Consider the following 24,962-nt stretch of genomic DNA (forward strand, 5'->3'; position numbering starts at 1 on the left):
TCACAAAACACTCTCACAGATAGCTGTCTTCTGCTTTTTTTTTTTTTTTTTTTTTTTTGAAAATATTTGGTTTTTCCCCATACGCCTCAATGGACTCCAAAATTTCCCTGAGCGCATTCTAAAAAAAGAATGTTTCCAACCTGCTGTATCAAAGTAAAGTTTTAACTCTGCAAAATGAATCCACACATCAGAAAGCAGTTTCAGAGATAGCTTCTTTCAAGCTTTTATCTGGGGATATTTGTATTTTCCCCCACAGGCCTCAATGGGCTCCCACAGATGCATTCACAGATTCTCCAAAAATAGTGTTTCCGACCTACTGAATTAAAAATAACTTTTAACTCTGTGAGATGAATCCACACATCACAAAGGAGTTCAAGTATAGCTTTTTTTCTACTTTTCATCTGAGGGTGGTTTGTGTCTCCACAGAAGTCTTAGTGGGGTCCCAAATGCCCCTTCACATGTTCTACAAAAAGAGTGTTTCCAACCTGCTGAAGCATAAGAAAGATTTAATGCTGTGAACTGAATCCATACATCACAAAGCACTTTCACAGATAGCCTCTTTCTAGTTTTTATCTGGGGATATTCGATTTTTCCCCATGGGCTTCAATGGGCACCTAAATGTCCATTCACAGATTCTACAAAAAGCATTTACCACCTCCAGAATCAAAAGAAAGTTTTAACACTATGAGATGAATCCACAAATCACAAAACGTTGCAGATAGATTCTTTCTAGCTTTTACCTCGGGATATTCAGTTTTTCCCGATATACCTAAATAATCTCCCAAACGCCCCTTTGCATTTTCTCCAAAAAGAGTGTTTCCAACTTGCTGAATCAAAAGAAATGTTTAACTCTGTGAGATGAATCCACCACATCACAAAGCAGTTTCATAGATAGCTTTTCTCTAGTTTTTATCTGAGAATATTCAGTTTTTCTCCATAGGACACAGTGGGCTCCCAAATGTCCCTTCATGGATTCTACAGAAGAAGTGTTTCCAACCTGGTGGATCAAGACATAGGTTTAACTCTGTGAGATGAATCCATATATTAAAAAGTAATTACACAGTTAGCCTCTCTGTAGTTTTTATCTGGGAATATTCAGTTTTTCCCCATAGGCCTAAGGGACTACAAAATGTCTTATTCTGTGATAAGAGTGTTTCCAACCCGCTGTTTCAAGGGAAATGTTTACATATAAGGGATGAATCTACACATCACAATGTAGTTTCACAGTTTTTATTCTGAGGATATTCTGTTTTGTCCCAGAGGCCTCAATGGGCTCTTAAATATTCCAATCACAGATTCTCCAAAAACTGTTTTCCAACCTGCTGAATCAAAATAAAGTTTTAACTAGGTGGGTTGAATCAACCTAATAAAAATCACTTTTACAAATAGCTTCTTTCTGGTTTTATCTGGCATATTCTTTTTTTTCCCATAGGCCTCAATGGGCTTCAAAATATCTCTTTGGAAATTCTACAAAAACAGTTGTTTTAACCTGCTGAAAAAAAGCAAGGTTTAACTCCATTAGATGAATCCATACATTACAAAGCACTTTCTCTGATAGCTTTTTTCTAGTTTTTATCTGGGGATATGCGATTTTTCCCCATAGACCTCAATGGACTCCCAAATGTTCCTTTGCAGATTCTAAAATAGAGAGTTTCCAACCTGCTTCATCAAAAGAAAGTTTTAATACTGTGAGATGAATCTACACATTATAAAACAGTTTCATCAATAGCTTTCCCTAGTTTTTATCTGAGGATATTCAATATTTCCCCATAGGCCACAATGGACTCCAAAATGTCCCTTCATACATTATCCAAATGGAGTGTTTCCAACCTCCTGAACCAAAAGAAACCTTTACCTCTGTGAGGTGAATTCACACATCTCAAAGCAGTTTCATGAATAGCTTCTTTCTAGTTTTTATCTGGAAGTATTCTGTTCCCCGCCCCCCCCCCATTGGCTTCAATAGGCTCCCAAACGTCTATTAGCAGACTCTCCAAAAGGAGTGTTTCCAACCAGCTGAATCAAAAGGTTGTTTTAACTTTGTGAGATGAATCCAGACATCACAAAGCAGATTCACAGATAGTTTCTTTCCAGTTTTTACCTAAGGATATTGGGTTTTGCCCTTGGCCTCAATGGGCTCACAAAAGTTATTTTGCAGATTTTCCAATTAGAGTGTTTCCAATCTGCTGAATCACAAGAAAAGTTTAACTCCATGAGATGAATCCTCATAACAGAACACAATTTGACAGATAGCTTCTTTCTGGTTTTTATCTGGGGATATTCAAATTTTACCCCTAGCTCTCAATGGACTCCCAGATGTCCCTTTGCTAATTCTACAAAAACAATGTTAAAAACCTTGTGGATAAATAGAAAGGCTTAACTCTGTGAGATTAACCCATTCATCACAGAGTAGTTTCAAAGTTAGCTACTTTCAAGTTTTTGTATAGTTATATTCATTTTTTCCTGGTAGACCTCAATAGGCTCCCAAATATCACTTTACAGACACTCTAAAAAAGAGTGTTTCCAACCTGCTGAATCAAAAGAAGGGTTTAACTCTCACATGAATCCACATATTGCAAAGCAGTTTCACAGATAGCTTCTTTCAAGTTTTTATCTGGGCACATTTGTTTTTTCTTCCCATAGACTTCAATGGCCTCCAAAAAGTCTCTTCACAGATTCTACAGAAAGAGTGTTTCCAACTTGCTGTATCAAAAGAAAGTTACCTCTACAAGATAAATCCAAACCTTACAAATCTGTTTCACAGATAGCTGCATTCTAGTTTTTATCTTGTGATATATGGTTTTTCCCCAAAGGCCTCAGTGGACTCCCAAATATGACTTCACAATTTCTCCTTAAAGAGATTTTCCAACCTGCTGAATTAAAAGACTTAACTCTGTGAAATGAATCCCCACATCACAAATTAGTTTCACAGATAGATTTTTCCCAGTATTTTATTTTTTTAAATTTATTATTATTATACTTTAAGTTCTAGGGTACATGTGCATAATGTGCAGGTTTGTTACATATGTATACTTGTGCCATGTTGGTGTGCTGAACCCATCAACTCATCAGCACCCATCAACTCGTCATTTACATCAGGTATAACTCCCAATGCAGTCCCTCCCCATAATAAGCCCCGGTGTGTGATGTTCCCCTTCCCGAGTCCAAGTGATCTCATTGTTCAGTTCCCAACTATGAGTGAGAAAATGTGATGTTTCGGTTTCTGTTCTTGTGACAGTTTGCTAAGAATGATGGTTTCCAGCTGCAGCCATGTCCCTACAAAGGACACAAACTCATCCTTTTTTATGGCTGCATAGTATTTCATGGTGTATATGTGCCACATTTTCTTAATCCAGTCTGTCACTGAAGGACATTTGGGTTGATTCCAAGTCTTTGCTATTGTGAATACTGCCGCAATAAACATACGTGTGCATGTGTCTTTATAGCAGCATGATTTGTAATCCTTTGGGTATATACCCAGTAATGGGATGGCTGGGTCATATGATACTTCTAGTTCTAGATCCTTGAGGAATCGCCATACTGTTTTCCGTAATGGCTGAACGAGTTTACAATCCCACCAACAGTGTAAAAGTGTTCCTAGTTCTCCACATCCTCTCCAGCACCTATTGTTTCCTGACTTTTTAATGATTGCCATTCTAACTGGTGTGAGATGGTATCTCATTGTGGTTTTGATTCGCATTTTTCTGATGGCCAGTGATGATGAGCATTTTTTCATGTGTCCGTTGTCTGTATGCATGTCTTCTTTTCAGAAATGTCTGTTCATATCCTTTGCCCACTTTTTGATGGGGTTGTTTGTTTTTTTCTTGTAAATTTGTTTGAGTTCTTTGTAGGTTCTGGATATTAGCCCTTTGTCAGGTGAGTAGATTGCAAAAATTTTCTCCCATTCTGTAGGTTGCCTGTTCACTCTGATGGTAGTTTCTTTTGCTGTGCAGAAGCTCTTTAGTTTAATTAGATCCCATTTGTCAATTTTGGCTTTTGTTGCCATTGCTTTTGGTGTTTTATATGAAGTCCTTGCCCATGCCTATGTCCTGAATGGTATTACCTAGGGTTTTTCAAGGGTTTTTATGGTATTAGGTCTAACATTTAAGTCTCTAATCCATCTTGAATTAATTTTCATGTAAGGAGTAAGAAAAGGATCCAGTTTCAGCTTTCTACTTATGGCTAGCCAATTTTCCCAGCACCATTTATTGAATAGGGAATCCTTTCCCCATTTCTTGTTTTTCTCAGGTTTACCAAAGATCAGATGGCTGTAGATGTGTGGTATTATTTCTGAGGACTCTGTTCTGTTCCATTGGTCTATATCTCTGTTTCGGTACCAGTACCATGCTGTTTTGGTTACTGCAGTCTTGTAGTATAGTTTGAAGTCACCTAGCGTGATGCCTCCAGCTTTGTTCATTTGACTTAGGATTGTCTTGGCAATGCGGGCTCTTTTTTGGTTCCATATGAACTTTAAACAGTTTTTCCAATTCTGTGAAGAAACTCATTGGTAGCTGGATGGGGATGGCATTGAATCTACAAATTACCTTGGGCAGTATGGCCATTTTCACGATACTGATTCTTCCTATCCATAAGCATGGTATGTCCTTCCATTTGTTTGTGTCCTCTTTTATTTCACTGAGCAGTGGTTTGCAGTTCTCCTAAAGAGGTCCTTTACATCCCTTGTAAGTTGGATTCCTAGGTATTTTATTCTCTTTGAAGCAATCGTGAATGGAAGTTCATTCATGATTTGGCTCTCTGTTTGTCTGTTACTGGTGTATAAGAATGCTTTTGATTTTTGCATATTAATTTTGTATCCTGAGACTTTGCTGAAGTTTCTTATCAGCTTAAGGAGATTTTGGGCTGAGTCAATGGGGTTTTCTAAATATACAATCATGTCATCTGCAAACAGGGAAAATTTGACTTCTTCTTTTCCTAACTGAATACCCTTGATTTCTTTCTCTTGCCTGATTGCCCTAGCCAGAACTTCCAACACTATGTTGAATAGGAGTGGTGAGAGAGGGCATCCCTGTCTTCTGCCAGTTTTCAAAGGGAATTTTTCCAGTTTTTGCTCATTCAGTATGTTATTGGCTGTGGGTCTGTCATAAATAGCTCTTATTATTTTGAGATATGTTCCATCAATATCGAATTTATTGGGAGTTTTTAGCATGAAGGGCTGTTGAATTTTGTCAAAGGTCTTTTCTGCATCTATTGAGATAATCATGTGGTTTTTCTCTTTGGTTCTGTTTATATGCTGGGTGACGTTTATTGATTTGCATATGTTGAACCAGCCTTGCATCCCAGGGATGAGGCCCACTTGAGCATGGTGGATAAGCTTTTTGATGTGCTGTTGGATTCAGTTTGCCAGTATTTTATTGAGGATTCTTCCATCGATGTTCATCAGGAATATTGGTCTAAAATTTTCCTTTTTTGTTGTGTCTCTGCCAGGCTTTGGTATCAGGATGATGTTGGCCTCATAAAATGAGTTAGAGAGGATTCTCTCTTTTTCTATTGATTGGAATAGCTTCAGAAGGAATGGTACCAGCTCCTCCTTGTACCTCTGGTAGAATTCAGCTGTGAATCCATCTGGTCCTGGACTTTTTTTGGTTGGTAGGCTCTTAATTATTGCCTCAGTTTCAGAGCCTGCTATTGGTCTATTCACAGATCCAGCTTCTTCCTGGTTTAGTCTTGGAAGAGTGTAAGTGTCCAGGAAATTATCCATTTCTTCTAGATTTTGTAGTTTATTTGCATAGAGGTGTTTATAGTATTCTCTGATGGTAGTTTGTATTTCTGTGAGGTCCGTGCTGATATTCCCTTCATCATTTTTTATTGCATCTATTTGATTCATCTTTCTTTTCTTCTTTATTAATCTGCTAGTGGTGGATCATTTTGTTGATCTTTTCAAAAAACCAACTCCTGGATTCATTGATTTTTTGGAGGGTTTTTTGTGTCTCTATCTCCTTCAGTTCTGCTCTGATCTTAGTTATTTCTTGCCTTCTGCTAGCTTTTGTATGTGTTTGCTCTTACTTCTTTAGTTCTTTTAATTATGATGTTAGAGTGTCAATTTTAGATCTTTCTAGCTTTCTCTTGTGGGCATTTAGTGCTATAAATTTCCCTCTACACACTGCTCTAAATGTGTCCCAGAGATTCTGGTATGTTGTATCTTTGTTCTCATTGGTTTCAAGGAACATCTTTATTTCTGCCTTCATTTCGTTACATACCCAGTAGTCATTCAGGAGCACGTTATTCAGTTTCCATGTAGTTGACCGGTTCTGATTGAGTTTCTTAGTCCTGAGTTCTAGTTTGATTGCACTGTGGTCTGGGAGACAGTTTGTTATAATTTCTGTTCTTGTACATTTGCTGAGGAGTACTTTACTTCCAATTATGTAGTCAATTTTGGAATAAGTGTGATGTGGTGCTGAGAAGAATGTATACTCTGTTGATTTGGGGTGGAGAGTTCTATAGATGTCTATTAGGTCTGCTTGCTGCAGAGATGAGTTCAATTCCTGGATATCCTTGTTAACTTTCTGTCTCGTTGATCTGTCAAATGTTGACAGTGAGGTGTTGAAGTCTCCCATTGTTATTGTATGGTAGTCTAAGTCTCTTTGTAAGTCTCTAAGGACTTGCTTTATGAATCTGGGTGCTCCTGTATTGGGTGCATATGTAATTAGGAGTGTTAGCTCTTCCTGTTGAATTGATCCCTTTACCATTATGTAATGGCCTCCTTTGTCTCTTTTGATCTTTGATGGTTTAAAGTCTGTTTTATCAGAGATTAGGATTGCAAACCCTGCTTTCTTTTTGTTCTCCATTTGCTTGGTAGATCTTCCTCCATCCCTTTATTTTGAGCCTATGTATGTCTCTGCATGTGAGATGGGTCTCCTGAATACAGCAAACTGATTGGTCTTGACTCTTTATCCAGTTTGCCAGTCTGTATCTTTTAATTGGAGCATTTAGTCCATTTACATTTAAGGTTAATATTGTTATGTGTGAACTTGATCCTGCCATTATGATATTAACTGGTGATTTTGCTCGTTAGTTGATGTAGTTTCTTCGTAGCCTCAATAGTCTTTACATTTTGGCATGTTTTTGCAATGGCTGGTACCGGTTGTTCCTTTCCATGTTTAGTGCTTCCTTCAGGGTGTCTTGTAAGGCAGGCCTGGTGGTGACAAAATCTCTAAGCATTTGCTTATTTGTAAAGGATTTTATTTCTCCTTCACTTTTGAAACTTAGTTTGGCTGGATGTGAAATTCTGGGTTGAAAATTCTTTTCTTTAAGAATGTTGAATATTGGCCCCCACTCTCTTCTGGCTTGTAGAGTTTCTGCCTTGATATCTGCAGTTAGTCTGATGGGCTTCCCTTTTTGATTAATCCAACCTTTCTCTCTGGCTACCCTTAAGATTTTTTCCTTCATTTCAAAATTGGTGAATCTGACAATTATGTGTCTTGGTGTTGCTGCTCTCGAGGAGTATCTTTGTGGTGTTCTCGTATTTCCTGAATTTGAATGTTGGCCTGCCCTACTAGGTTGGGGAAGTTCTCCTGGATGATATCCTGAAGAGTGTTTTTCAACTTGGTTCTATTTTCCCCCTCACTTTCAGGCACCCCAATCAGACATAGTTTTGGTCTTTTTACATAATCCCATACTTCTTGCAGGCTTTGTTCATTTCTTTTTCTTCTGTTTTCTTTATTTCTCTTCTCACTTCATTTCATTCATTTGATGCTCAATCGCTGATACTCTTTCTTCCAGTTGATCGAGTCAGTTACTGAAGCTTGTGCATTTGTCACGTATTTCTCATGTCATGGTTTTCATCTCTGTCAGTCCGTTTATGGTCTTCTCTGCATTAATTATTCTAGTTATCAATTCTTTCACTCTTTTTTCAAGATTTTTAGTTTCTTTGCGCTGGGTACGTATTTCCTCCTTTAGCTCTGAAAAGTTTGATGGATTGAAGCCTTCTTCTCTCATCTCGTCAAAGTCACTCTCCGTCCAGCTTTGATCCGTTGCTGGTGATGAGCTGCGTTCCTTTGGAGGGGGAGATGTGCTCTTATTTTTTGAATTTCCAGCTTTTCTGCCCTGCTTTTTCCCCATCTTTGTGGTTTTATCTGCCTCTGGTCTTTGATGATGGTGACCTACTGGTGGGGTTTTGGTGTGGGTGTCCTTCCTGTTTGTTAGTTTTCCTTCTAACAGTCAGGACCCTCAGCTTTAGGTCTGTTGGAGATTGCTTGAGGTCCACTCCAGACACTGTTTGCCTGTGTATCAGCAGCAGAGGCTTCAGAAGATAGAATATTGCTGAACAGCGAGTGTACCCATCTGATTCTTGCTTTGGAAGTTTCCTCTCAGGGGAGTACTCCACCATGTGAGGTGTGGGGTGTCGGTCTGCCCCTAGTGGGGGATTTCTCCCAGTTAGGCTACTCAGGGGTCAGGGACCCACTTGAGCAGACAGTCTGTCCGTTCTCAGATCTCAACCTTTGTGTTGGGAGATCCACTGCTCTCTTCAAAGCTGTCAGACAGAGTCGTTTGCGTCTGCAGAGGTTTCTGCTGTTTTGTTGTTGTTGTTGTTGTTGTTGTTGTTGTTTAACTGTGCCCTGTCCCCAGAGGTGGAGTCTACAGAGACTGGCAGGCCTCCTTGAGCTGCTGTGGGCTCCACCCTGTTCGAGCTTCCCAGTGGCTTTGTTTACCTACTTAAGCCTCAGCAATGGTGGGTGCCCCTCCCCCAGCCTCACTGTTGCCTTGCTGTTAGATTGCAGACTGCTGTGCTAGCAATGAGGGAAGCTCCGTGGGCATGGGACCCTCCCGGCCAGGTGTGGGATATAATCTCCTGATGTGCCCGTTGGCTAAGACCCTTGGTAAAGCGCAGTATTGGGGTGTGAGTTACCTGATTTTCTAGGTGTTGTGTGTCTCAGTTCCCCTGGCTAGGAAAAGGGATTCCCTTCCCCCTTGCACTTCCCAGGTGAGGCGATGCCTTGCCCTGCTTCAGCTCTCGCTGGTCGGGCTGCAGCAGCTGATCAGCACTGATTGTCTGGCACTCCCTAGTGAGATGAACCCAGTATCTCAGTTGAAAATGCAGAAATCACCTGTCTTCTGTGTGGCTCGTGCTGAGAATTGGAGACTGGAGCTGTTCCTATTCGGTCATCTTGCTCTGCCCCCTCCTTTCTAGTTTTTATCTGCGGATATTTGGTTATTCCTCATAGGTCTCAATGGACTCCCAAATGTTCCTTCACAGACTGTCGGAAAAAAGTGTTTCCAACTTGGTGAATGAAAAGAAAGTTTTAACTCTGTGAGATGAATGCACACATCACAAAGCAGTTTCACAGATAGGGTTTTTCAATTTTTACTTAAGTATATTCCATATTTTCCCATCAGCCTCAAAGGGCTCCCAAATGTCCCTTCATAGAGTATCTGAAAATACTTTTTCCAACCTGCTGAATCAAATGAAACCTTCCATCTTTTTTTTTTTTTTTAATCTGGGGATATTGTGTTCTTTTCCATAGGCCTCAATGGGCTCTAAACTGTCTCTTCACCAATTGTACACAAAAGTGTCTCCAACATGCTGAATTAAAGAAAGGTTTAATTCTTTCAGACTAATTCACATATCACAAAGCACTTTCATGGAGAGGTTCTTTCTAGTTTTTATAATTGGACATTTGATTTTTCTCCATAGGCCTCAATGAGCTCCCAAATTTCCCTTCACAGATACTCCAAAAGGAGAGTTTCCAACCTGCTGAATCAAAAAACATCTTTACCTCTGAGAGATGAATACACACAACACAAAGCAGTTTCATGAATACATTTTTTCTAGTTTTAATCTGGAGATATATATTTTTTGTTTTCCCAGTAGGTCTCAATGGGCTCCCAAATGTCCTTTTGCAGATTCTCCAAAGAGAGTGTTTCCAACCTGCTGAATCAAAAGAAAGTTTTAACTCTGTCAGATGAACCCAGACATCATGAAGCACTTTCACAGATAGATTCTTTCTACTTTTTATGGGAGGATATTCGATTTTTCCATATAGGCCACAATGGGCTCCCAAATGTCCCTTTCCAGATTCTACATAAAGACTTTTTCCAACCTCCTGAATCAATAGAAACCTTTAACTCTGTGGGATGAATCCACACATCGCAAAGAATTTTCACAGATAGCTTCTTTCTAGTTTCTATTTGAGGATATTCGGGTTTCCACATCAGCCTCCATGGGCTCCCAAATGTTTCTTTGCAGTGTTTCCAACGTGCTGAATCAAGAGATAGGTTTAACTCTGAGATAAAAACATATATCACAAAGCCATTTCACAGATAACTCCTTTTTTGTTTTTATCTGGGGATATTCAGTTTTTCCCCATAGGGGAAATATTGGTTAATATCTTGCTAATCATAGGTTATGGAAAGATTGTGTTTCTGTTTTAAGGCTCTGTTAGAAATTACTGATGCACACATTATATTGTAAATTCTTGTCTCTGTATATTGTACTTCTGCATACAGATGTCACGTTAAATGTGACCTTCTCACCTCACAATCAAACGACCCTACATCCCTCACTAACCTACCCCCACCCTCACTAAGCTTAATAAATGCTAGTATATCCAGTGCATTGGTGGCATCATGGGACCAGAAGGTGGTGATCACCCTGGACTCAGCTTTTTCACTATCTTGTGTGTGTCTATTATTTCTCAACCTGCTGATCCACCTGGGAACAAAGAAAGAGCCCCGTTGCATTGTGGGCTGCTGGCCAGATCACACAATAACTTTTTTTCTAGTTTTCATCTGAGGATGTTTGGTTTTTCCCTGCAGCCCTGAATGGGCCCCCAAATGTCCCATCACAGATTCTACAAAAACAATTTTTCCAATTCCTGGTGAATCAAAAGAATAGTTTAAGTGTGTAGGATGAATCCACACAACACAAAGCAGTTTAACAAATAACTTCTTTCTAGTTTTTATCTGGCAATAATCATTTTTTTCCCAACAGGCCTCAATGGACTCCCAAATGTTCCTTCGAAGATTCTACAAAAGAGTGTTTATAACCTGCTGGATCAAAAGAAAGTTTTAACTCTGTGAGAAGAATCCACAAAATACAAAGTGCTTTTTCAGATTGCTTCTTTCTAGTTTTTACCTTGGGATATTAAGTTTTTACCAATAGGTCTCAATGGGCTCCCAAATGACCATCCCAGATTCTATAAAAGAGTGTTTCCAACCTTCTGGATCAAAAGAATGGTTTAACTCTATAAGATAAATCCACACATCACAAAACAGTTTCTCAGATAGTTTCTAGTTTTTATGTGGGGATATTCTGTTTTAACACATGGACCTCAATGGACTGTCAAATGTTCCTTTGAAGACTCCCCCAAAAGAGTATTTTCAACTTGCTTAACAAAAAGAAAAGTTTCACTCTGAGAGATGCATCCACACATCTCAAAGTAGTTTCACAGATAGCTTGTTTCTAGTTTTTATCTGGGGATATTGGGGTTTTCATCATAACTCTCAAAGGGCTCTCAAATATCTCATCACAAATACTACAAAAGAAGATTTTTGACCTGATGAATCAAAATAAAGGTTTAACTCTGTTATATGAATCCACACATCCAAAGCAGTTTCACAGACACCTTCTTTCTAGTTTTTATCTGGGGATGTTCCATTTTTCCCCATAGGCCTCAATGGGCTCTCAAATACCCCTTTGCAGATTCTCCAAAAACAGTGTTTCCAAGCTGCTGAATCAACAGAAAGTTTTATCTCTGTGATATGAATCTACACTTCCCAAAGCAGTTTCACAGATAGCTTCTTCATAGTTTTTACCTAGGATATTCTGTTTTTCACCATAGGCCTAATAGGCTTTCAAATGTCCCTTCACAGATTGTTTTAAAAAGAGAGTTTCCAACCCTATAAATCAAAAGAAAGGTTTAACTCTGTGAGACGAATCCACATATCATGGAACAATTTCACAGATAGCTTCTTTCTAGTTTTTATCTGTGGATATTTGCTTTTTCCCCATAGGCCTCAATGGGCTCCCAAATGTCCCTTTGAAGTTTCTACAAAAAGACTGTTTCCACCCTGCTGAATCAAAAGAAAAGTTTAACTTTGTGAAATGAATGCATACGTCAAAAATCAGTTTCACAGATAACTTCTTTCTAGGTTTTATCTAGGTATATTCGGTTTTCCCCCATAGGCCACAAGGGACCCCCAAATGTTCCATCCCAGGTTCTCCAAAAACAGTGTCTCCAACCTGCTGAATCAAAAGAAAAGTTTAGTTCTGTGAGATCAATTCACACATCACAAAGCAGTTTCACATATAACTTGTTTCTAGTTTTTACCTGGGTGCATTCTGTTTTTCCCCATTGGCTTCAATGGGCTCCAAAATATCCCTTAGCAGATTCTCTAAAAGGAGTGGTTCCAACTTGCTGAGTAAAATAAAAGCCTTAGGTCTGTGAGATAAATCCACACATCACAAAGTAGTTTCACAGATAGTCTGTTTCTAGTTTTTATCTAAAAAATTCAGTTTTTCCCCATAGCCCTCAATAAACTCCCAAAAGTTATTTTGCAGATTCTCCAGTTAGAGTTTTTCCAACCTGCTGAATCAAAAGAAAGGTTTAACTCCTTGAGGTAAATCTACACAAGAGAAAGACCTTTCACAAATAGCTTTTTTCTAGTTTTTATCTGGGGATATTTGGATTTTACCCATAGGCCTTAATGGGCTCCCAGATGTCCCTTCTCAGATCCTAGAAAGAGTGTTTAAAACCTTCTGGATCATTAGAAAGGTTTATCTATGAGAGATGAATCCACACATCATAAAGCAGTTTTACAGATAGCTTCTGTCTAGTTTTTATCTTGGAATATTTGGTTGTTCCCCTTAGGCCTGAATGGGCTCCCAAATGTCCCTTTGAGTATTCTACAAAAAGAGTGTTTCTAACCTACTAGATCAGAAGAAAGTTTTAACTCTGTTAGATGAATCCACCCAACACAAAACAGTTTCACAGATAGCTTCTTTCTACTTTTTATCTTGGGATATTAAGTTTTTACCAATAGGCCTCAACAAACTCCCACGTGTCCATCCTAGATTCTATAAAAAGTTTGCTTCCAACCTTCTGGATCAAAAGAATGCTTTTACTATATGAGATGAAATCACACATCACAAAGAAGTTTCACAGATAACTTCTAGTTTTTATCTGGGGATATTCGATTTTTCCCCGCAGGCCTAAAAGTCTCCCAAATAATTATCCCTTCACAGATTCAACAATTAAAGTTTTCCCAACCTGTTAAATCACAAAAAAACTTTTAACTCTGGGAGTTGAATCCACACAGTATGAAGCCAATTAACAAATAGCTTCTTTTTAATTTTTTTCTGGGGATATTTGGGTTTTGTTCATAGGCCTTAAATGGCCCCCCAATATCCCTTAGTAGATTCTACAAAAAGAGGGTTTATAATCTGCTGAATCAAAAGAAAGGTTTAAATCTGTGAGACGAATCCACACATCACAAACCATTTTTACAGATATTTGCATTGTAGTTTTTTTCTGGGGATATTAGATTTTCTCCCTTCTTTCTAGTTTTTATCTGGGGATATCTGGTTGTTCATCAAAAACCACAAAGGGCTCCAAAATAACTCTTTATAGATACCACAGAAAGAGTGTTTTTAACTTGCTGAAACAAAAGAAAGTTGTAACTCTGTGAGGTGAATCCACACATCAAAAAACAGCTTCAGAGATAGCTTCTTTCTCATTTTTATCTGTGGATATTCATTTTTTTCCCTTAGACCTCAATGGACACTGAAATGTCCCTTCATAGATACTCCAAAAAGAGTGGTTCCAACCTGCTGAATCAAAACAAAGGTTTATCTCTGTGAGAGGAATCCACACAACACAAAGCAGTTTCACAGATACCTTCTTTCTAGGTTTTATCTGGGGATATTTGGTTTTCACTCATAGGCCTCAATGGGCTTCCAAATATCCCTTTGCAGATTATCCAAAAAGAGCATTTCCAACCAGCTGAATCAAAATAAAGCTTTATATTTGTGAGATGAATCCATACATTACAAAACAGTTTCAGAAATAGTGTCTTTCTAGTTTTTATCTGATGATATTTGGCTTTCCCAAATAGGTCTCCATGGGCTCAAAATATCCCTTAGAAGATTCTCCAAAAAGATTATTTTCAACCTTCTGTATCAAAAGGAAGGTTTAACTCTCTGAAATCCATTCACACATCACAAATCAGTTTAACAAATACCTTTTTGCTAGTTTTTATCTGGGGATATTCTTTTTTTCCCAATAGGACTCAGTGGCCTTCCCAATGTCCCTTCACAGATTCTCCTAAAAGAGTGTCTCCAACCTGTGAATCAAAAGAAAGTTTTAACTCTGAGAGCTGAGTCCACACATCACAAAGCAGATTCACAGAAAGCTGCTTTCGAGTTTTTCTCTAGGGATATTTGGTCTTTCCCCATAGGCGTCAATGGGATCCCCAATGTCCCTTCAAAAATTCTCCAAAAACAATGTATCCAACCTGTTGAATCAAAAGAAAAGTTGAACACTGTGAAGTGAATCCACAAATCCCAAATGATTTTCCTTCTAGTTTTTCCTGGGAATATTCAGTTTTTCCTGCTAGGCCTCAATGGGCTTCCAAATTGTCCCTTTGCAGATCCTCCAAAAGGAGTGTTTCCAACCTGCTGAATCAAAAACAAAGATTTAACTCTGTGAGATGAACCCACGCATCATAAAGCAGTTTCACATAAAGCATCTTTCTAGTTTTTATTTTCGGATATTCTGCTTTTTGACTTATGCCTCAGTGGGTTCCCAAATGTCTCTTTGTAAAGTCTGTAAAAATAATGTTTCCAAACTGCCAAATCAAATCAAAAGAGAGGTTCATCTCTGTCAGATGACTCCACACATCATGAAGAAGTTTCACAGACTGTTTCCTTCTAATTTTTATATAAGGACATTCAGTTTTCCCCCCAGCCCATATTCAGCTACCAAATGTCACTTTACAGATTCTGCAATTAGAATTATTCCACCCTGCTGAATCAAAAGAAAGGTTTAACTCTGTGAGATGAATCCACGTATCACAAAGCAGTTTCACAGACAGCTTCTTTCTACTTCTTATCTGGAGATTTCTGTTTTACCCTAGGCCTTGATGGGCTTCTAAATGTCCCTTCACAGATTCTACGAAAAGAGTGCTTCCACCTGCTGAATGAAAACAAAGATTTAACTCTATGAGATGAATCCACACTTACCAAAGCAGTTTCACAGATCACTTCATTCTAGTTTTCATCTGGGGAAATTCTGTTTTTCCCAATAGGCCTCAATGAGCTCCCAAATGTCCCTTTGCAGATTCTCCAAAAGAGTGTTTCCAACTGCTGAATCAAAGGAAGGGTTTACCTCTGTGCGATGAATCTACATATCACAGAGGATTTCCACAGAAAGCTTCTTTCTAGTTTTTATCTTGGAATATTTGGTTTCTCCTATATGTCTCAATGGGCTCCCAAACATTCAAAGATTCTCTAAAAAGAGTGTTTCCAACCCTTTGAATCATATGATAGGCTTAACTCTGAGAGATAAGTCCAGGCTTCACAAAACAGTTTCAAGGATAGCTTCTTTCCAGTTTTTATCTGGGTATATAGAATGTTTCCTCGTACGCCTCATGAGGATCCCAAATATTCGTTTGCAGAATCTGCAAAAAGAGTGTTGCCAACCTGCTGAATAAAAAAAGGTTTTACCTCTGTGAGATGAATCTACACATTACCAAGCACTTTCACAGAAAGCTGCTTTCTAGTTTTCATCTTGTTCTCATGTGGGGATCTTCAGTTTTTCCCCATAAGCATCAATGAGCTCCCAAATAACCCTTCACAGATTCTAGAAGAAGAGTGAATCAAACCTGCTGAATCAAAGGAAAGATTTAACTATGTGAGAAAGATCCACACATGACAAATGAGTTTCACAGATAGCTTATTTCTAGTTCTTTTCTGAGGATATTCGTTTTTTTCCCCAAAGGCCTCAAAGGGCTCCCAAATGTCCCTTTGCAGATTCTCCAAAAAAAGTGTTTCCAACCTGCTGTATCAAAATAAAGTTTTAACTCTGTGATATGAATCCACCCATCAAAAAGCAACTTTGCAAAGCGCTTCTTTCTAGTTTTAATCTGGGGATATTCGGTTTTTCCCCATAGGCTTCAAAGGGCTTCCAAATGTTTCTTTGCAGATTCTCCAAAAAAGTGTTTCCAGCCTGATAAACAAACAAAAAAACATTTAACTGTGATTTGAGTCCACACATTAAAAAGTAGTTTCACAGACAACTTATTTTTAGTTTTTAAATGGGTGATATTTGGTTTTTACTCTAGACCTCAATGGGTTCCAAAATTTTAATTAGCAGATTCTACAAAAAGAGTGTTTCCTGTTTGCTGAGTCAAAAGAGATTTTTAACTGTGGAAGATTAATCCACACATTACAAAACAGTTTCACATCTAGCTTCATTCTCATTTTTATCTTGGGATATTCATTTTTTTCCCCTTAGACCTCAATGTTAGATCCCAAATGTACCTTCAAAGATTCTCCAAAAATAGTATTTACAACCTGATGAATCATAAGAAAGGTTTTCCTCTCTGAGTTGAATCAATACATCACAAAGCAGTTTCACAGATAAGTTCATTCTAATTTATATGTAGGTATATTCTGTTTTCCTTTTAGCCCTCAAAGTGTACCCAAAGGTCCTTTCACAGATTCTCCAAAAAGAGTGTTTCCAAACTCCTGAATCAAAAGAAAACTTTAACTCTGTGAGATGAATGCTGATATTGCAAAACCGTTTCACATATAGCGTCTTTCTAGTTGTTCTCTGGTGATAATTGTTTTTTCCCCATAGGCCTCAATGTGCTCTCAAATGTCCCATCGCAGATTCTCTGAAAAGAGTGTTTTCAACTGCTGAATAAAAGGGTAAGTTTAACTTGTTGTGATCAATCAACACATCACAAAGCAGTTTCACAGATAGATTCTTTTCAGTTTTATCTGGGGATAGTCTTTTTTTCCCCATAGGCTTCAATGGGCTCCCAAATGTCCCTTAGCAGATTCTCCAAAGAAAGTGTCTCCAACTTGCTGAATTAGAAAAAAATTTAACAATGTGAGATTAATCCACACCTCACAAAGCAGTTTCACTGGTAGTAACTTTCTAGTTTTTATTTGGGGATATTGTGTTTTTCCCATGTGGCCTCAATTTGCGCAAAAATGTCTCTTTGCAGATTCTAAAAAGACTGTTTCCAACCTACTGAATTAAAAGAGAGGTTTAACTTTATGAGTTGAATCCACGCATCCAAACTAGATTCACAGATAGCTTCTTTTTAGTTTTTGTCTGCGGATACTTGGTTTTTCCCCACAGACTGCAAAGGGCTCCCAAATGTCCCTTCTCAAATACTCCAAAAAGAGTGTTTCCAACCTGATGAATCAAAAGAAAGATGTAACTCTCTAGGATGAATACACACATCACAAAACTATTTCACAGATAGCTTCATTCTAGCTTTTATCTGGTGATATTCTTTTTTTTTTCCTGTAGTCCTCTATTGGCTCCCAAATGTCCCTTCACAGATTCTCCAAAAAGACTATTTCCAACCTGACGAATCAAAAAAAGGGTTGAACTCTGTGAGCTGAATCAAGACATCAAAAAGCAGTTCACAGACAGCTTCTTTCTAGTTTTTATATGGGGATATTCGATTTTTCCCCATATACCTCAATGGACTTCCAAATGTCCTTTCGCATATTCAACAAAAAGAGTGTTTCCAATCTGGTGAATCAAAAGAAAGGTTTAACTCAGTGAAATAAATCCACACATCCCAGGCATTTCACAGATTGATTCTTTTGAGTTTTTGTCTGGGATATTCGGGTTTTCCCTTTAGGCTTCAGTGCACTCCCAAATGTCAACATGCAAATTATCCAAAAAAAGTGTTTCCAACGTGCAGAATACAAGGAAAGTTTAAAATATGTGAGATGAATCAACATATCACACAGCAGATTCGCAGATACCTTCTTTTCAGTTTTTCTCTGGGAATATTCAGTTTTTCCCCATAGGCCTCAATAAGATCTCAAATGTCTCTTTGCAGATTCTACAATTTTTTCAGAAGAAAAATTTAACTCTGTGGGATGAATCCACACATTACTAGGCAGTTTCACAGATAGCTCCTTTCTACTTTTTACCTGGGTATATTAGGTTTTTCCACATAGGCCTCTTTGAATGCTCAAATGTATCTTCAGAGATTCTCCAAAAAGAGTGCTTTCAACCTGTTGAATCAAAAGAAAGATTTTATTCTCTGACTCGAATCCAAACACAGCAAAGCTCTTTCATGGATAATGCCTTTCTAGTTTTTATCTGGGGATATTGAGTTTTTCCCATAGACCTCAATACATTCCCAAATGTCCTTTCGCAGATCCTACAAAAAGAGTTTTTCCAACATGGTGAATCAGAAGAAAAATTTAACTCTGTGAGATGAATCCATAAATCAGCAGTTTCACGGATAGTTTTTTTCTAGTTTTTATCTGGGGATAATCTGTTTTTCCCCATAGGCCTCTTTGAGTACTAAATGTCCCTTTGCAGAATCTCCAAATATAGTGTTTCCAATCTGCTGGATAAACAGAGCTGTTTTACTCTCTGAGATGAATCCACACATTGCTAAGCAGATTCACAAATAGTTTCTTTCTAGTTTATATCGGGGATATTCCATTTTACTCCATAGACCTCATTGGGTTCCCAAATGCCCCTTTGTAGATTCTACAAAAAAGTGTTTCTAACCTGTTGATCCAAAGAAAGGTTTACTTCTGTGAGATGAATCCACACATCACAAAGCAGTTTAACATACAATTTCATTTTAGTTTTTTCTGGATATATTCTGGTTTTCCCTTTATGTCTCAATGGACACCAAAATGTCCCTTCATGGATTCTCCAAACAGAGTATTTCCAACCTTCTGAATCAAAAGAAAATTTTACTCTGTGAAATGAATCCACATATTACAAAGCAGTTTCACAGGTAGCTTCTTTCTAGATGTGGCCTTGCTACATTTTGAATTTCCCCCTAGGCCTCCCTGGGCTCTTAAATGTCCCTTTGCAGAGTCTCCAAAAAGAATGCTTCCAACCTAATGAATCAAAAGAAAGACTTAACTCTTTGAGATGAATCCACACATCATAAAGCAGTTTCCCAGATAGTTTCTTTCTAGTTTTTGTCTGGGGATATTTGGTTTTTCCCTTAGGACCCAAGGGGTTCCCAAATGTGCCTTCACAGATTCTGCAAAAAGATTGTTTTCAACTTGCTGAGTTCATTTCTGTGAGATGAATTTATTCATTGCAAAAGAGTTTCACAGAAAGCTTCTTTCTAGTTTTATCTGGGAATATTTTATTTTTCCCCATATGCTGGACTTCCAAATGTCTCTTTGCTGATTCTCCAAAAACAGTGTGTCCAACATGCTAAATCAAAAGATAGATTTAACTCTGTGAGATGAATCCACATATCACAAACTAGTTTCACAGATAGCTTCTTTCTAGTTTTATCTGGCGATATTCACTTTTTCCCCGTAGGTCAAATGGCCCTCCCAAATTTCCCTTCACAGATTCTCCAAAAAGACTCTTTACAACCTGATAAATCAAAAGAAAAATTTAACTCTGGGAGTTGAGTCGGCACATCAAAAATCAGTTCACAGATAACTTCTTTCTAGTTTTTATTTGGGGATATTCTGTGTTTCCTGATAGGCCTCAATGGACTTCCAAATGTCCCTTTGCAGATTCTACAAAAACAGTGTTTCCAACTGGCAGTTTCCAAAGAGAGGTTTAATGCTGAGAGATGAATCCACACATCACAAAACAGTTTCACATGTAGCTTCTTTCTATTTTTTATATTGGGATATTCACTTTTTCCTCCTAGGCCCCTTATGGACTCCCAAATTTCCCTTTTTAGATTTTCCAAAAACAGTATTTCCAACCTGCAGAATCTAAACAAATGTTTCACTCTGTGAGATACATCCACACATCAAAAAGCACTTTCCCACACATCAAAAAGCACTTTCACAGATAGCTTCTTTCTAGTTTTTGTCTGGGAATATTCTCATTTCACTTATAGGTCTCAAAGGGTTTCCAATTGTTTCTTTGCAGATTCTCCAACATTGTGTTTCGAACCTGCTAAATCACTGGAAAGATTTAACTCTGTGAGATGAATCTACACATCACAAAGAAGATTCACAGATAACTTCTTTCTAGTTTTTATCTAAGATATTTTGTTTTCCCCCTGAAGGTCTCAATGGGATCCAAAATGTTTCTTCACATATCCTTCATATATAGTGATTTCAAACTGCTGGATCAAAAGATAGCTTTAACTCTGTGAGATAAATCCACACATCACAAAGCAGATTCACAGATAGCTTCTTTCTAGTTTTTATCTGGGGATATTCAGTTTTTTCACATAAGCCTCAATGGGCTCCCAAATGTCCCATCACAGATTCTCCATAAAGAGTGCTTCCAATCTGCTAAATAAAAAGAAAGTCTTAAGTCTGTGAGATGAATCCACACATCACAAAGCAGTTTACAAAGGACTTCTTTTTACTTTTTATTTATCTATATTCCTTTTTCCCAAAAGGACTCAATGGGTTCTCAAACGTACCTCAGCAAATTCTTAAAAAAGAGTGTTTCCAACCTTCTGAATCAAAAGAAAGGTTAAATTCTATGAGATGAATCCACAAATCACAAAGCCATTTCACAGATAGTTTCTTTCTAGTTTTCATCTGGGGATATTCAGTTTTTCCCATAGGCCTCCTTGGGCTCGTAAATGTCCCTTTGCAGATTCTCCAGAAAGAGTGTTTCCAACCTGCTGAATCAAAAAATAGTTTTAGCTCTTTGAAATGAATCCGCACATCACAAAGCAGTTTTACATATAGGTTCTTTTTAGTTTTGCCTGGGGATATTTTGTTTTTCCCTGTAAGCCTCAATGGGCTACCAAATGTCCCTTCACTGATTCCCCAAAAAGAGTGATTCCAACCTGCTGGATAAAGACGAAATTTTCGCTCTGTGAGATGAATCCACACACAAGAAGAGTAGTTTCAAAGGTAGTTGCTTTCCAGTTTTTATCTGAAGTATTCTGTTTTCACCCATAGGCCTCAGTGGGCTCCCAAATGTACCCTGGCTGACTCTACAAAAACAGTGTTTACCACTGCCTGATCAAAAGAAAGTTTTAATTCTGTGAGATGAAATCACACATCACAAACCAGTTTCACAGATAGATTTTTTTTTCTAGTTTTTACCTGGGTATATTCTCTTTTTCCCCATATGCCTCAATGTGCTCACAAATGTCCCTTCACAGATTCAAATTAAAGCGTTTGCAACTTGCTGAATCACAAGAAAGTTTTAACTCTGTGAGATGAATCCATCCATCAAAATGCAGTTTCAAGGATAGCTTCTTTCTAGTTCTTATCTGGAATATTCTGTTTTGCCCCGTAGTCAAAGGGCTCCCAAATGTCCCTTCACGGACTCTCCACAAAGAATGTTTCCAATCTACCTCTTGAATAAAGAAAAAAGGTTTTAAATTGCGAGGTAAATCCACATATCCAAAAGCAGTTTTTTCTAGCTTTTATCTGGGAATAATGGTTTTTTTCCATAAGCCTCAATTGACTCCCAAATGTCTCTTCACAGATTCTACAAAAAGAGTTGCTAACCTGCTGAATTAAAAGAAAACTGTAACATTGTGAGAACAGTTTACACACAACAAAACAGTTTCACGGATGGCTTCTTTCTAGTTTTTACAAGGGGATATTCATTTTTTTTTCTTATGGGCCTCAGTGGGCCTCCAATATCCCTTCACAGATTCTTCCAAAAGAGTTTACCACCTGCAAAATCAAAAGAAAGGATTAACTCTGTGATCTGAATCCACTCATCACTAAGGAGTTTCTCAAACAAGTTCTTTCTAGTTTTTGTTTGGAGATATTCAGTTTTTCCCCATAGGCCTCAAAGGTCTCCCAAATGTTCCTTCTCAGATTGTCCAAAAAAAGTGTTTGCAGCCTGCTGAGTCAAAAGAAAAATTTAACCACGAGAGATGAATCGACACATGACAAACCAGTTTCACAGATAGCTTCCTTCCAGTTGTTATCTGGGGATATTCCTTTTTTCCCCAGAGGCCTCAATGGGCTCCCAAACGTCCCTTCACAGATTCTATAAAAAGAGTGATTCAAACCTGCTGAATTGAAAAAAAAATTGTTTAACTCTGAGAAGGAAATCCACGCTTCACAAAGCTGTATCACAGATAGCTTTTTTCTCGTTTTTATCTGGGGATATTTGTTTTTTTTCCCATAGGTATGAATGGACTCCCAAACGTCCCTCCACAGATTCTCCAATAACAGTGTTTCCAATGTGCTGAATCAAAAAAGAGGTTAAACTATGTGAGATGATTGTACACATCAAAAAGAAGTTTCACAGATAGCTTCTTTCTAGTTTTCATCTGGGAATATTTGGTTATTTCCCATAGGCATCAGTGGGCTCTGAAATGTCCCTTAGCAGATTTTCCAAAAAGTGGTTTCCAACCTGCTTAATCAAAAGACAGTTTTAACTGTGGGGGGTGTATCCACACATCATAAGGCAATTTGATAGATAGCTTCTTTCTAGGTTTTATCTGGTGATATTCTGTTTTTCCCCATAGGCATCAATGGGTTCCCAAATGTCCTTTCACAGATTCTCCCAAAAGAATGTTTCCTACATGTTGAATCAAAATAACAGTTTGACTCTGTGAGACAATTCCACACATTAAAAAGCAGTTTCACAGTTAGCTTCTTTCCAGTTTTAATGTGGGGTTATTCTGTTTTTCCCAAATGCCTCATTGGGTTCCCATGTATTTCTTTACAGATTCAACAAAAAAAGTGTTTCCAACCTCCTAGATAAAAAGAAAATTTGAACTCTGTGAGATGAATCCGCATGTCACAAAGAAGTTTCACATGTAGCTTCTTTCTAGCTTTTATCTGAGATATTCAGTTATGATCCATAGACTATAAAGGATTCTCAAATACTTTCAAATATCCCTTCAAGGATTCTCTTTTAAAAAGAGTGTTTCCAACCTGCTGAATCAGAAGAAAGTTTTACCTCTCTGACATAATTCCACACATCACAAATCAGTTTCACAGATAGCTTCTGTCTAGTTTCTATCTGGGAATATTCAGCTTTTCCCCATAGACCTCAGTAGGTTTCCATTATCCCTTCTCCGATTGTTCAAAATCAGTGTTTCCAACTGCTAAATCAAAAGAAAGGTTTAAGTCTGTGAGATGAATCCACACATCACAAAGCAGTTTCACTGGTAGATTCTCTCAAGTTTCTCTCTAAGAATATTCAGTTTTTCTTCCTAGGCCTCAATGGGCCACAAAATGTCCTTTCACAGATTCTACAAAAAGAGTGTTTCCAACCTGTTTAATCAAAAGAAAAATTTAACTCTGAGAGTGAATCCACACATCAAAAAGCAGTTTCACAGAGAAGTTCTTTCTAATTTTTATCTGGGAATTTTCCATTTTTCCCCATAGGCTTCACTGGGCTACCGAATATCTCTTCGCAGATTCTCCACAAAGAGTGTTTCCAACTTGCTAAATCAAAAGAAAGATTAACTCTGCAAGATGAATCAACACATCAGAAAGCAGTATCAGAGATTGCTTCTTTCTAGTTTTTATCAGGGGATATTTGGTTTTTCCCTATAGGCCTAATTGGGCTCCCAAATGTCCCTTTGCATATTCACCAAAAACAGTTATTCCATCCTACTGAATGAAAAGAATGACTTAATTCTGTGAGATGAATCCACACATCAAAAAGCAGTTTCACACATAGCTTCTTTCGAGTTTTCATCTTGGGATATTAAGCTTTTCTTCATAGGCCAAAATGGCCTGCCAAATGTCCCTTCACGGATTCTCCAAACAGAGTGTTTCCAACCTGCTGAATAAAAAAAAAAAAACAGGTTTACCTCTGTGATATGAATTCACAAATACAAGGCAGTTTCACAGATAACTTCTTTCTATTTGTTATTTGTGCGTATTTGGATTGTCTGCATAGGCCTCAATGTACTAGCAAATGTCTATTTGCAAATTCTCCAGAAAGAGTGTTTCCAACGTGCTGAATCAAAAAAACCTTTTAAATCAGTGAGATAAATCTACACGTCACAAAGCAGTTTTACAGAATGCTTTTTCCTAGTTTTTCTTTGGGGATATTTGGTTTTTCTTCACAGGCATTAATGGGCTATCAATCGTCCCTTCATAAATGCTCCAAAACCAGTTTTTCCAACATGCTGAATCAAAAAAAGTTTTGATCTGTGAGAATAATCCACAGATCAAAAGTCAGTTTCACAGATAGCTTCTTTCTAGCATTTATCTGGGGATATTAGGTTTTTCCCCTTTGACCTCCTTGGACTCTCAATTGTCTTTTCACAGATTCTCCAAAAAGAGTGTTTCCAACCTGCCTAATCAAAAGAAAGTTTTAAGTCTGTGAGAGGAGTCCAAAAGTCACAGATACCTTTTTCTTCTTTTTATCTGGAGATATTTGGTTTTCCCCTTGGGCCCCAGTGGGATCCCAAATGTCCCTTTGAAGGTTCTCCAAAAAGAGTGTTTCCAACCAACTGGATCAAAAGAAAGGTTTAACTTTGTGAGATGAAACCACTCAACACAAAGCAGTTTCACAGATAGATTCTTTATAATTTTTTTTTCTGGAAATATTCAGTTTTTACTCTTAGGCCTCAATAGATTCCCAAATATCACTAAGCAGATTATTTAAAATGAGTGTTTCCAACCTACTTAATCAAAAGTATGTTTTAATCCTATGAGATTAATCCACACATCACAAAGAACTTTCAGAGATAGCTGCTTTCTACTTTTTATCTGTGGCTATTTGGCTTTTCCAATAGGCCTCAAATGACCTCAAAGTATACCTTTGTAGATTCTACAAAAAGAGAGTTTTTAAGCTACTGAAACAAAAGAATGGTTTAACTCTGTGAGATGAATCCATACATCACAAAGCGTTTTTACAGAT

This window comes from Macaca nemestrina, chromosome 9 (assembly GCF_043159975.1).
Source record: "Macaca nemestrina isolate mMacNem1 chromosome 9, mMacNem.hap1, whole genome shotgun sequence".
Classification (NCBI taxonomy): Eukaryota; Metazoa; Chordata; class Mammalia; order Primates; family Cercopithecidae; genus Macaca; species Macaca nemestrina.